Consider the following 15773-nt stretch of genomic DNA (forward strand, 5'->3'; position numbering starts at 1 on the left):
CAGACACAGCAAATGGCTATCATTAACTCCACAGCTCTCTAAAGTAGGTGAGCATTTTGGCGCAGCCTGGATTAAAGAGGACATGTCACCAAACGTAGACCCTAGGCAATTTGGGAGCAGGCCGAACAGATCAGCCACCCATGCCCTGGTCAGTATGCTTGATTTGCCTATACAAAGAGTCTGACACTCCATCCACAATACCCGCTTAATCACTAGACTTTTCCAAAGCCTTTGATAAGATTGACCACACCACAGCAATAGAGTGTCTGATCCAACTGGGCATGAGACCAGCACTGCTACCATGGGTCTGTAGTTTTCTGGCTGGCCGAAAGCAAAGTGTGCACGACTAGGACTGCCTCTCTGACTGGCAAGAACTCACGGGGGGGTGGCCCAGGGAACACTGTTTGGTCCACTGATATTCCTTGCTGTTATTGATAGTGCTGCCAGAAATGATGACAATCGCTGGAAATATGTTGATTTAAATCTGATCCATACCTGCCCGGGTAAATAATATCTCCACCCCACAATCTGTGTGTATGTGTTTAGTTAGATGATGGGGAACATAAAAGCAGAGATGCATGTCCCCTGGTCCTCAGTCTGTTGTGCGTAGTGTGAAGTCTCCTCATATTCCTCCTCAGTCTCCTCCACAGAGTACAGCCTCCTCTAGACATCATCATATAATAAATGGGTGTGTGTGAATGTGTGCTGTATAATATAATATAATTACAATACATGTGGAAGGTGTATTCCATCCCCATCAGCGTGCCCCCCTCCAGGCCATGGATGAGGCATGCAATGACATCAATCCAGACCTATGTCAGGCTTGGATTCGCCATGCCAAAAGGTTTTTCCCCAGGTGCATGAACAATGAGGACATTTACTGCGATGTCGATAAGAACCTATGGCCAAATGTTCAAGACAGGTTTGATGCAAACTAGTGCCTGCTAAACGTTGTTTCCTTCATCCATTTAATTTGTTTCATTTTATTACAGTACACCTATGTTGTAATTACAGTGGCAGTCAAAAGTTTGGACACACCTACTCATTCAAGGGTTTTTCTTTATTTTTACTATTTTCTACATTGTAGAATAATAGTGAAGACATCATAACAATGAAATAACACATATGGAATCATGTGGTAACCAAAAAAGTGTTAAACAAATCAAAATGTATTTTATATTTGAGATTCTTCAAAGTAGCCACCCTTTGCCTTGATGACAGCTTTGCATACTCTTGGCATTCTCTCAACCAGCTTCATGAGGTAGTCAACTGGAATGCATTTCAATTAACAGGTGTGCCTTCTGGAATTTCTTTCCTTCTTAATCCGTTTGAGCCAATCAGTTGTGTTGTGACAAGGTAGGGGTGGTATACAGAAGATAACCCTATTTGGTAAAAGACCAAGTCCATATTATGTCAAGAACAGCTCAAATAAGTAAAGAGAAACGACAGTCCATCATTACTTTAAGACATGAAGGTCGGTCAGTCCAGAAAATGTCAAGAACTTTGAAAGTTTGTTCAAGTGCAGTCACAAAAACCAGCAAGCGCTATGATGAAACTGGCTCTCATGAGGACCGCCACAGGAAAGGAAGACCCAGTTACCTCTGCTGCAGAGGTTAAGTTCATTGGAGTTAACTGCACCTCAAATTGCAGCCCAAATAAATGCTTCACAGAGTTCAAGTAACAGAACAGTATCTCAACATCAACTGTTCAGAGGAGACTGCGTCAATCAGGCCTTCATGGTTCAATTGCTGCAAAGAAACCACTACTAAAGGACACCAATAAAAAGAGGAGACTTGCTTTGGCCAAGAAACACGAGCAATGGACATTAGACCGGTGGAAATCTGTCCTTTGGTCTGGAGTCCAAATTGGCGATTTTTGGTTCCAACCGCCGTGTCTTTGTGAGTAGGTGAACGGATGATCTCCGCATGTGTGGTTCGCACCTTGAAGCATGGAGGAGGAGGTGTGATGGTGTGGGGGTGCTTTGCTGGTGACACTGTCTGTGATTTATTTACAATTCAAGGCACACTTAACCAGCATGGCTACCACAGCATTCTGCAGCGATACGCCATCCCATCTGGTTTGGGCTTAGTGGGACTATCATTTGTTTTTCAACAGGACAATGACCCAACACACCTCCAGGCTGTGTAAGGGCTATTTGACCAAGAAGGAGAGTGATGGAGTGCTGCATCAGATGACCTGGCCTCCACAATCACCCGACATCAACCCAATTGAGATGGTTTGGGATGAGTTGGACCGCAGAGTGAAGGAAAACAGGTTGACACAAAGGTTGATTACGAGATTTGACGAGATTTGACGTGACTTCCGTCTCGCTTCCGCATTGTCTCCGTACTGCTGTGCTGTTTGTTGCTACTTGGCTACCTGCCAAACTATTCACGTTTTACTTTTAATAAACGTTTAATCAATCTTTGTGTTCAACAAATTTACCAACTTTTTAGTTTTGTCCTCACTCATCTTTTTTCGTTAAACTTTTTCACCCGGACGTTTATCCCGAGACAGAAGAGTCATTTTCCTGTGCGTTTTAGCTGCCAACTTTACGTTATTTTCCTTTTTTCCATCGCAACTTTTTTCCCTTATTCAACTTTTTCACTCCGGACGCTTTATCTGGACATGGTTCATCAACATCTTCAACAGCCGAAGCTAAGTAGTAACATTAACATGATGTCTTCTAATTGCAGTCGCTGTACTCATAATATACAGGAGAACGATCGCCTTACGGCGAAAATAGCTGTGCTACAAGCCCAGCTTCAGACGCAATCGTTAGGCAAGGGTAATCTCAGTGTAGGAAAGGAAGAAACAGCGTCTGTGCCACCAGTAAGTACAGACAGTAACGTTAGTATAAATCCCCCCGCACAGTCCCCGCAGCCGGACAACTTTCTCATGGCTTCTGGAGGGAAATACTGTTGGAATGCTCAACCGGTGTCGCTCATTCAGCCGACAGAAACCTTCAACCGGTTTTCCCCATTATGTAGCGAGTCGGAGTCTGAGTCTGAGTCTTCTCTAGTCTCTACTCCTCCCGTTACGGGGTCTGAGACGCCGAAGGCTCCCACCATTAGCTCTGACAAATTGAAAACCCTAGTCATTGGCGACTCCATTACCCGCAGTATTAGACTTAAAACGAATCACCCAGCGATCATACACTGTTTACCAGGGGGCAGGGCTACCGACGTTAAGGCTAATCTAAAGATGGTGCTGGCTAAAGCTAAAACTGGCGAGTGTAGAGAGTATAGAGATATTGTTATCCACGTCGGCACCAACGATGTTAGGATGAAACAGTCAGAGGTCACCAAGTGCAACATAGCTTCAGCTTGTAAATCAGCTAGAAAGATGTGTCGGCATCGAGTAATTGTCTCTGGCCCCCTCCCAGTTAGGGGAAGTGACGAGCTCTACAGCAGAGTCTCAGCACTTAATCGCTGGTTGAAAACTGTTTTCTGCCCCTCCCAAAAGATAACATTTGTGGATAATTGGCCCTCTTTCTGGGACTCACCCACAAACAGGACCAAGCCTGACCTGCTGAGGAGTGACGGACTCCATCCTAGCTGGAGGGGTGCTCTCCTCTTATCTACCAACATAGATAGGGCTCTAACTCCTCTAGCCCCACAGTGAAATAGGGTGCAGGCCAGGCAGCAGGCTGTTAGCCAACCTGCCAGCTTAGTGGAGTCTGCCAATAGCACAGTCAGTGTAGTCAGCTCAGCCATACCCATTGAGACTGTGTCTGTGCCTCGACCTAGGTTGGGCAAAACTAAACATGGCGGTGTTCACCCTAGCAATCTTATTAGGATAAAGACCTCCTCCATTCCTGCCATTATTGAAAGAGATCGTGATACCTCACATCTCAAAATAGGGTTACTTAATGTTAGATCCCTCACTTCAAAGGCAGTCATAGTCAATGAACTAATCACTGATCATAATCTCGATGTGATTGGCCTGACTGAAACATGGCTTAAGCCTGATGAATTTGCTGTGTTAAATGAGGCCTCACCTCCTGGTTACACTAGTGACCATATTCCCGTGCATCCCGCAAAGGCGGAGGTGTTGCTAACATTTACGATAGCAAATTTCAATTTACAAAAAAAAATGGCGTTTTCATCTTTTGAGCTTCTAGTCATGAAATCTATGCAGCCTACTCAATCACTTTTATAGCTACTGTTTACAGGCCTCCTGGGCCATATACAGCGTTCCTCTCTGAGTTTCCTGAATTCCTATCAGACCTTGTAGTCATAGCAGATCATATTCTAATTTTTGGTGATTTTAATATTCACATGGAGAAGTCCACAGACCCACTCCAAAAGTCTTTCGGAGCCATTATCGACTCAGTGGGTTTTGTCCAACATGTCTCTGGACCTACTCACTGCCACAGTCATACTCTGGACCTAGTTTTGTCCCATGGAATAAATGTTGTAGATCTTAATGTTTTTCCACAAAATCCTGGACTATCGGACCACCATTTTATTACATTTGCAATCGCAACAAATAATCTGCTCAGACCCCAACCAAGGAGCATCAAAAGTCGTGCTATAAATTCTCAAACAACACAAAAATTCATTGATGCCCTTCCAGACTCCTTCTGCCTACCCAAGGACGTCAGAGGACAAAAATCAGTTAACCACTTAACTGAGGAACTCAATTTAACCTTGCGCAATACCCTAGATGCAGTTGCACCCCTAAAAACGAAAAACATTTGTCATAAGAAACTAGCTCCCTGGTATACAGAAAATACCCGAGCTTTGAAGCAAGCTTCCAGGAAATTGGAACGGAAATGGCGCCACACCAAACTGGAAGTCTTCCGACTAGCTTGGAAAGACAGTACCGTGCAGTACCGAAGAGCCCTCACTGCTGCTCGATCATCCTACTTTTCCAACTTAATTGAGGAAAATAAGAACAATCCAAAATTTCTTTTTGATACTGTTGCAAAGCTAACTAAAAAGCAGCATTCCCCAAGAGAGGATGGCTTTCACTTCAGCAGTGATAAATTCATGAACTTCTTTGAGGAAAAGATCATGACCATTAGAAAGCAAATTACGGACTCCTCTTTGAATCTGCGTATTCCTCCAGGGCTTAGCTGTCCTGGATCTGCACAGCTCTGCGAGGGCCTGGGATCGGGAGAGACACTTAAGTGTTTTAGTACTATATCTCTTGACACAATGATGAAAATAATCATGGCCTCTAAACCTTCAAGCTGCATACTGGATCCTATTCCTACTAAACTGCTGAAGGAGCTGCTTCCTGTGCTTGGCCCTCCTATGTTGAACATAATAAACAGCTCTCTATCCACCGGATGTGTACCAAACTCACTAAAAGTGGCAGTGATAAAGCCTCTCTTGAAAAAGCCAAACCTTGACCCGGAAAATATAAAAAACTATCGGCCTATATCGAATCTTCCATTCCTCTCAAAAATTTTAGAAAAAGCTGTTGCGCAGCAACTCACTGCCTTTCTGAAGACAAACAATGTATACGAAATGCTTCAGTCTGGTTTTAGACCCCATCATAGCACTGAGACTGCACTTGTGAAGGTGGTAAATGACCTTTTAATGGCGTCAGACCGAGGCTCTGCATCTGTCCTCGTGCTACTAGACCTTAGTGCTGCCTTTGACACCATCGATCACCACATTCTTTTGGAGAGACTGGAAACCCAAATTGGTCTACACGGACAAGTTCTGGCCTGGTTTAGATCCTACCTGTCGGAAAGATATCAGTTTGTCTCTGTGAATGGTCTGTCCTCCGACAAATCAACTGTACATTTCGGTGTTCCTCAAGGTTCCGTTTAGGACCACTATTGTTTTCACTATATATTTTACCTCTTGGGGATGTTATTCGAAAACATAATGTTAACTTTCACTGCTATGCGGATGACACACAGCTGTACATTTCAATGAAACATGGTGAAGCCCCAAAATTGCCCTCGCTAGAAGCCTGTGTTTCAGACATAAGGAAGTGGATGGCTGAAAACGTTTTACTTTTAAACTCGGACAAAACAGAGATGCTTGTTCTAGGTCCCAAGAAACAAAGAGATCTTCTGTTAAATCTGACAATTCATCTAGATGGTTGTAAAGTCGTCTCAAATAAAACTGTGAAGGACCTCGGTGTTACTCTTGACCCTGATCTCTCTTTTGACAAACATATCAAGACTGTTTCAAGGACAGCTTTTTTCCATCTACGTAACATTGCAAAAATCAGAAATTTTCTGTCCAAAAATGATGCAGAAAAATTAATCCATGCATTTGTTACTTCTAGGTTAGACTACTGCAATGCTCTATTTTCCGGCTACCCGGATAAAGCACTAAATAAACTTCAGTTAGTGCTAAATACGGCTGCTAGAATCCTGACTAGAACCAAGAAATTTGATCATATTACTCCAGTGCTAGCTTCCCTACACTGGCTTCCTGTTAAGGCAAGGGCTGATTTCAAGGTTTTACTGTTAACCTATAAAGCGTTACATGGGCTTGCTCCTACCTATCTTTCCGAGTTGGTCCTGCCGTACATACCAATACGTACGCTACGGTCACAAGACGCAGGCCTCCTAATTGTCCCTAGAATTTCTAAGCAAACAGCGGGAGGCAGGGCTTTCTCCTATAGATCTCCATTTTTATGGAACAGTCTGCCTACCCATGTGAGAGACGCAGACTCGGTCTCAACCTTTAAGTCTTTACTGAAGACTTATCTCTTCAGTAGGTCATATGATTGAGTGTAGTCTGGCCCAGGAGTGTGAAGGTGAACGGAAAGGCTGGAGCAACGAACAGCCCTTGCTGTCTCTGCCGGGCCGGTTCCCCTCTCCACTGGGGTTCTCTGCCTCTAACCCTGTTGCAGGGGCTGAGTCACTGGCTTGCTGGTGCTCTTTCATGCCGTCCCTGGGAGGGGTGCGTCACTTGAGTGGGTTGAGTTACTGACGTGATCTTCCTGTCTGGGTTGGCGCCCCCCTTGGTTTGTGCTGTGGTGGAGACCTCTGTGGGCTATACTCGGCCTTGTCTCAGGATTGTAAGTTGGTGGTTGGGGATATCCCTCTAGTGGTGCGGGGGCTGTGCTTTGGCGGAGTGGGTGGGGTTATATCCTTCCTGTTTGGCCCTGTCCGGGGTTTCTTCGGATGGGGCCACAGTGTCTCCGGACCGCTCCTGTCTCAGCCTCCAGTATTTATGCTGCAGTAGTTTATGTGTCGGGGGCTGGGGTTAGTTGGTTATACCTGGAGTACTTCTCCTGTCTTATCCAGTGTCCTGTGTGAATTTAAGTATGCTCTCTCTAATTCTCTCGTTCTCTCTTTCTCTCTGAGAACCTGAGCCCTAGGACCATACGTCAGGACTACCGGGCATGATGACACCTTGCTGTCCCCAGTCCGCCTGGCCTTGCTGCTATTCCAGTTTCAACTGTTCTGCCTGCGGCTACGAAACCCCCTACCTGTCCCAGACCTGCTGTTTTCAACTCTTTAATGATCGGCTATGAAAAGCCAACTGAGAGACCTGAGCCCTAGGACCATACGTCGGGACTACCGGCCGTGGTGACTCCTTGCTGTCCCCAGTCCGCCTGGCCTTGCTGCTATTCCAGTTTCAACTGTTCTGCCTGCGGTTATGGAACCCCTACCTGTCCCAGACCTGCTGTTTTCAACTCTTAATGATCGGCTATGAAAAGCCAACTGAGATTTATTCCTGATTATTATTTGACCATGCTTGTCACTTATGAACATTTTTGAACATCTTGGCATGGTTCTGTTATAATCTCCACCCGGCACAGCCAGAAGAGGACTGGCCACCCCTCATAGCCTGGTTCCTCTCTAGGTTTCTTCCTAGGCTTTCGCCTTTCTAGGGAGTTTTTCCTAGCCACCGTGCTTCTACACCTGCATTACTAGCTGTTTGGGGTTTTAGGCTGGGTTTCTGTACAGCACTTCGAGATATTAGCTGATGTAAGAAGGGCTATATAAAATAAAATTGATTGATTGATTGAAAAGCAGCCAACAAGTGCTCAGCCTATGTGGGAACTCCTTCAAGACTGTTGGAAAAGCATTCCTCATGAAGCTGGTTGAGAGAATGCCAAGAGTGTGCAAAGCTGTCATCAAGGCAAAGGGTGGCTACTTAGAAGAATCTCAAATATAAAATATATTTAGATTTGTTTAACACTTTTTTTGTTTACTACATGATTCCATATGTGTTATTTCATAGTTTTGATGTCTTCACTATCATTCTACAATGTAGAAAATAGTTAAAAATAAAGAAAAACCCTTGAATGAGTAGGTGTGTCCAAACTTTTCCTGGTGCTGTATATCTGAACAATACAAAAATGTTTTGCATCATTGATTGTGAAAGATGTCTTCACTGAGCACACCTTTGATCACACATGGGATAGAAATGATGGGTCCATTTTTGATGGGTCAATTTTGATGGGTAGTGCAAGTGTATTGCCTAATGTGAAAACAGTGTAATGTACTGTAATTTACAGGGATGTAGCATATTACATTCAAATGGCAATTTTTACAAATGTATCTTGCATTTTTTGCTATTGGATTTACTTGTCGTTAAAACAGCTAAATTAAGAATATGTGTTTTGGTGATTTAAATCAATGTTTTCATGGTATTTCACAGTAAACTTATATTTAGGATCAATGGTTGTCTGGTGAAAGATGTCTCCAAACAAAATTAATGCACAATAAAAGGTTTTGAATATAAGACTTGCTGTGTTACACGTGGTACCAGTTTGCAGTTTTGTACAAAGAGTTTTGAAAATTCACCACATACTTTTATCGCTTTGGTGAAAATGGCGCCAAAGTGATAAACTGTAACCCACCATATCCGCTACATATTTGGTTTATGCAGAACCTGTGTTTGGACTGGAGTGCTTTCCTCTTCTTTGTATAATCTCATTGAGGATTACAGTGTTAGTGCTTTATAGGCCCAGTGATGTGTGCCATATGTGGCGGGACATGGTTGACACTAAACAGATACACTGATAAACGGCCCAGCCAAGGGGATCTACAACATGAGAGGACGGGTGCTTTGGAGAGAGGAATCTTTATGTGGAGGAGGAGGATGTTTAATGTGACTTACTGTATTGTATTGGGACAGGGCAACCATGTCATAACTGTCAGACCAGGCTTAGAGATGTTACTGTAAATGTAGAGCAGGAAACTGTCTTTGAAGCTCTAGAATGGGATTCAACCAACTCCTAATGACCTAATTTCTGCTCTCAAGGCCACTGGAAAACAATGCCCTGGTCTGTGTGGAAACTGTAAGGGTAGCCAAACATCACTCAAACTTACTTAGGCAACTGGTAGGACTTGCTACTACCACCATGTCACGTTCAAGACGTCATCCATCTCATTCGAGAGAACCCCAGGCCAGAGCCAGCTGATAATGTGGTCTCCAAGTGTTTAGCATACATTATAAACAACCCTTAGAGAACAGATATCAGGACTTTTGTCATTAAGTAAACAAATACGGTAAGACCCTATCTTAATGTGGGCCAGAAGTCTGTCAGAGACAGGCCGCACCAATTCCCTTGCGTCAGTTTTCCGTGAGCAACTCTTCCTCAAAAGGAGAAAGAGGGGGAGAGGAGGTAAAATTTCTGGAAACCTTTTACAGAGTTTGGGAAGTAAGGATCTGCTTACAGTCAATTTCACTTTCATCTGATGTGCAACCAACTTTAAAGGAGGTTTTCATAAAAAATGCTCAGCTAAATAACAGTAAGCATACAACACACCAAAATGACTGAAAGATTAAAAGAGTGCATGGTACCAAACTTCAGATAGTATTTTTCATGTTAGAGTGGAAATGGAATTGACATAACGCTCCCTCCAGGTTTGTGAAACTTTTGAGGAACAGTGCCACCTAGAGATTAGATGGAACAACTGATGTTGTTGTGCTTCTGAGGACAACGTCTCAAATTCCTCCCTGATACGCTAGTGATGTTGTTCGCACCCTAGGGAATGTAGCTTTAGGGCTTGATTCAATCCGTATTGTGGAAGTCCCGCTTAATAGCGCGATTGAAATGTAAAGGTAATGTTCCTGCGTTGGCATTCACAGTACCCACTGCATATGTCAGGCCCTCAGAGTACAAGACATTGGGTTACAGCAGGATTCAGTCACTGTTTTATTTTTACTCTGTAGAACCCCATACACTAACATCTAATTCGACAATAATGCATATTTACAGCAAATTCAGAATAAACTGAATATTACACAACTTCCAATTCAGACACTAATGGGGGGGGGGGGGGTCCGGGTCAATGGGTTCCACGGTCAACACCATTCTAGGGGTCCAGGGGCCCCTAGATTACTTTAAACAGTTGGTCTAACTCTATCAGTTCAGAAAGTAACCACGCTTAGCAAATGTTTTTGTAGAACGACTATGAGAAAGTCAGTTCTTGGGTGTGTGGGGTGTGTTCAGTTCGATTGAATGTTTGCTACGTTCCATAGCGGGTTGTAATGAACGACACGTTTCCCCAAAATGTTATTCAACATTCTTGAACAAACTTTGAGGTAGCCTACGTTTGCTCCATTTGGTGATGGGGGGTTTGGCTTGAAGCAAAGAGTGACGTATTTGAAGGGCATCGATGCATTTTGAGCCCACAACCCAACACCTCCCCGTTATTCAACTGGTCGTTCAGAACGGCACTGTTTCTGTTTAATTGAACGTTGCATTAGGTTTTTTTTGTACTTTACGCATCCCTGGTGACTTTTCTACTCTAAAATGAATTAAAATAAAATGATGGTGACACCATTCAAATATAATTTTCCCCTCCAAAAATTAGCCTAACAACATATTGGTCCATATTATCAGGCGGGTGTGTTATTTGGCAATAAGCATTATCACCTGTAGCCTAATTGATGCAGCATAGTGGCTATAAATAAATAGGTTGAAGCATGGGGTTACCCATCTGTATTTTAGCTAATCCTTAGCTAGATATGTGCTTCCCAAACCTTTTCTGTTATGGCCCCCTTTCATGACCCCCTTACGTCATATGGTTTCCCAAGTCATAGTCTAGTCGTAGTAGGTGGACCACACACCATATCACCGCGTGACTCCCCAAGTTTACTTCGATATGATGGTTATTATAACAATATTTGTCCATAAAGGCGTTTCGACCACCATTTCTCAGCAATTCATTTTACTGACACAAAAGTATCCCACCCTGTCCAGCAAACAAATTATCTGTTGGCATTCATAAAATTGTACAGAAGCTTCCTGTTTCCATCATTTTATATTTTATGACTTTACTCACATAACTGTGGATGGAAACGTGGTTACTGAAGACTAGGTTGGGCCAATTTATTTTCTAGATTTTCTCAATTGAAATAAAATATAAAGGTGGTTTTGGAAGTATTCTTAGGGTGATTATTAGGTTGCATAAACATGAGTGCTTTCCCCCCACAATATTGGCCTTCAAATTTGCCCTCTAAACATAAGGCGGTAGGTTGCTGCTGCTGGTCAGAGTCTGAGAGACAGGCTTTCTTGAGCCTACTGCCTGAGGTTCAGAGAAACAGCGCTTCTCTAATTCTGTAGCCTACTAGAAACCAGTTGTTTCAAAGTTTATATTACTACCAAAGTTGTCTTTGAACTCACAAAATTGAGTCCAATATAACCGTTACAAATTATCACTGGGTTTTGAGAAATACTGCTCACACGCTAGATGTTCTCATCACTTCCATTTGAAAAATATAATTTTCTATATAATTCTTATTATATTAATTTTGTTATGAATTTTAATTTAATAATTTAGTTAAATGCGACTGTACTTCTTCATTTGTCTCAAGTTAGCTCACAGAATTAAGGGTTTGTCAAGAAAAGAGAGGAGCTATTGCTCCATTCTCCTTACAAGCCTTGCACAACTTTTTTCCCTTCACAAACCGACCAGGCCAAACCAAAAGCATACTTTGTTGCGGGGGAATGCAATCATAAAATGAGGAATTGAGTAGTACTGTGTAGTGGAAAGCCACAGAAAGCCAGTAGCTACAGTGGGAAAATAATTTCCAATCCATCAAATTCATCATGATAGGCTATATTATTGAGGGGGTCAAATTGGCCTGTCTCTAATATTGGGGTGAGGGTCATGACCCCCCTGTCCCCTGCAGGTTATGCGCCTGGTTTATCCCTTAAACCAGGGGTGTCAAACTCATTCCATGGAGGGCCTAGTGTCTGTGGGCTTTTGTTTTTTCCTTTCAATTAACACCTAGGACAACCAGGTGAGGCGAGTTCTTTACTAATTAGTGACCTAAATTCATCAATCAAGTACCAGGAAAGAATGAAAACCCACACTCGGCCCTCCATGGAATGAGTTTGAAACGTGCCTTAAACCATATTTCAGTATGATAGAGAAGCAGTAGTCATATCCCATTACTGCTGTGAGTGGAAGCGCTGTGTCAGGAAGCCTTGTGAGTGCCGATTTATACCAATGCTAAAGACTTCTGGAATAGTGCTCTGTTTGACCCACCCCATGGCTCAAATGTAACTCTGCAATATTGCTCTTTCATGTTTGGACGTTTTCTACCATTTCCAGAGGTCTGGAAATTGTGTTGAGGCAGGATAAGAGACAAAACTGAGGATGTCTGTACATTTTGGCAAGAATAATATTTATTTGTATTTCCCCAAGAGAGTGACACACATTTCAAGACAACTGGATGTTTGAGAGAGGCTTGTATACATGTTACTGTACATAATGGTTCCTATCCATTCAAAACCAGGAACCAAGTTTACAGGATAAGTTTATATAATACATTCTTCTTGTATCACATGAATGCATGTTTGGATTCATTTTCTCAAACGTGTGTGTTTATTGCTGTAAACACAGTCAATTCTCAGATTAATTCTCAGTTACAGGGCAAAAATAATATATTTTAGACTCATCCTAGAAACCAGGTTGGGAATCTTGACTGTACAGGATCTATTGTTTCCGAACACCAGTTCAGGCAATTAGGGACCTCAAAAAAGGGACCGCTTTTATTCAGATTCCACTGACACGGTTAAATTAAACTACTTATGTAATGTTGTTTATCAAGTCCATCACCATGACACAAGCCAACATAAACCAAAAACCTTCTCAAACAGACTGCGAATATGGTGGGTAGCCAAGAAACTTCAGAGGAAAGCAATACATTATTTGTAGAGAGATTTGATTGCTACTAGGGCAAAGCTAGAGAGCGATAGAGAGGTTATATATATATATATATAGAAGAGCTTTCAGAAAGACATGCTTGGGATCTACACATAAAGGTATAGTATTCTACGTTCATAGCGACAGACTTAAAGCGAAAGAGATACAGTATAGAGAAAGTTAGATTAGCACAGAGAGGACAGTTGCAAGGCAAGATTAGCATGCTTGCTGAGCGAGAAGCTAACTTTTTACAGGACGTCAACGATACACAAAACAGCTGTTAAAGGCTAGCGACAGTACACACTATAGTATAAGCTAAGCTATTCATTTGACGCTAAAGCTAGTAAGAGGGACTACGTGGTTGTCACTAGTTACCACAGCCACAAAGTCATAAACCCTAAATGTATCTTCATAAAATGTGATTTTAAACCTTAACCACACTGCTAAACGTATGCCTAACCCTAACATTAAATTAAGACCAAAAAGCAAATTTTTGTTTTCATACGGTTTTACGATATGGCTGTGGTAACTAGTAGAAACCGGATTACATATACCGGAGATTGTATTTCACAAGCTGGAAAGGCAAGGCGTTTCATGCACATGCAAAGGAAGCAAATCTAGTAGCAGCAGCAAGAGAAAGAAAATGGCTGACTTTCCGACTACCACAGTGAGATTCTTGTTTTTGTTGCTGTGATACAATAGCCAATGTTGTTTGTGTCACAGTGTGCTTGACAATTTAGATAGGGGATAGAAAGATAGAATCACTTCAGAAAATAGATTTAAGGATGCAGCATTTTTTTGTATTCTTTTTAAACGTTTAAACTTCCATTGTTGAGGACAGGTGATAGAGACTTCATCATATCTAAAGATCACTCCAACTACAAAACAACGGAACAACAAAAGCAAGCATTTTCCAAACCCGGTACTTCCAACAGACCCTTATGTCGCCACACATTCAGACTAATGACAGTTTCCATTTTTTTTGTTTTTTTTTAAACATCGAACTATGAACAACCATTGGACATTGCACATTATTAGGTCATCTTATGAGTTTAGTCTAAAGTGCACAATCCTCCCTTTGAGGAGAACTAGACAATACTGGCAATTGATATTAAAGCAACACAGTTACAAACACACAAAAGTACACATTGGCACATACTGTCAGGTATCACTTGTACACAAAAACCACAGGGCTTGAGTTTAGAAATGGCTTTACATATTCATTTGAAATCCATACTGTACCACAGTTGTAATCTGAAATGTTTTCCAAGATGAATTCGGTAAATTTCTTTTAGCATAAGTTGAAAGACAGTCCCTGAACGCATTTATCTTTGAAGTAGCTATCATATACACTAATCAAGTCAAGTATTTGACATAAAAACACAGGAAGAAGCAATATCGACTAACAGGGATGAAAATACTGTTATTTCAATAGAGAAAATATATGAATAATTTTACCTCATAAATAGTCTCTGAATATATGCCTTTTGTATACACAAATGCTTACACATAGATATATACAGTGCCTTGCAAAAGTATTCATCCCCCTTGGAGTTTTTCCTATTTTGTTTCATTACAGCCTGTAATTTAAATTGATTTTTATTTGGATTTCATGTAATGGACATACACAAAATAGTCGAAATTGGTGAAGTAAAATGAAAAAAATTACTTAAAAAAATTCTAACAAATAAATAAATAATGGAAAAGTGGTGCGTGCATATGTATTCACCCCCTTTGCTATGAAGCTCCTAAATAAGATCTGGTACAACCAATTACCTTCAGAAGTCACATAATTAGTTGAATAAAGTCAACCTGTGTGCAATCTAAGTGTCACATGATCTGTCACATGATCTCAGTATATATACACCTGTTCTGAAAGGCCCCAGAGTCTGCAACACCACTAAGCAAGGGGCACCACCAAGCAAGCGGCACAATGAAAACCAAGGAGCTCTCCAAACAGGTCAGGGACAAAGTTGTGGAGAAGTACAGATCAGGGTTGGGTTATGAAAAAATATCAGAAACTTTGAACATCCCATGGAGCACCATTAAATCCATTATTAAAAAATTGAAAGAATATGGCACCACAACAAACCTGCCAAGAGAGGGCCGCCCACCAAAATCCATGGACCAGGCAAAGAGGGCATTAATCAGAGAGGCAACAAAGAGACCAAAGATAACCCTGAAGGAGCTGCAAAGCTCCACAGCGAAGATTGGAGTATCTGTCCATAGGACCACTTTAAACCGTATACTTCACAGAGCTGGGCTTTTCAGAAGAGTGGCCAGAAAACAGCCATTGCTTAAAGGGCATGTGGGAGACTCCCCAAACATATGGAAGAAGGTACTCTGGTCAGATGAGACTAAAATTGAGCTTTCTGGCCATCAAGGAAAACGCTATATCTGGCACAAACCCAACACCTCTCATCACCCCGACAACACCATCCCCACAGTGAAGCATGGTGGTGGCAGCATCATGCTGTGGGGATGTTTTTCATTGGCAGGGACTGGGAAACTGGTCAGAATTGAAGGAATGATGGATGGCGCTAAATACAGGGAAATTCTTGAGGGAAACCTGTTTCAGTCTTCCAGAGATTTGAGACTGGGACGGAGGTTCACCTTCCAGCAAGACAATGACCCTAAGCATACTGCTAAACAACACTTGAGTGGTTTAAGGTGAAACATTCTT

Source organism: Coregonus clupeaformis, chromosome 7, assembly GCF_020615455.1.
Source record: "Coregonus clupeaformis isolate EN_2021a chromosome 7, ASM2061545v1, whole genome shotgun sequence".
NCBI lineage: Eukaryota > Metazoa > Chordata > Actinopteri > Salmoniformes > Salmonidae > Coregonus > Coregonus clupeaformis.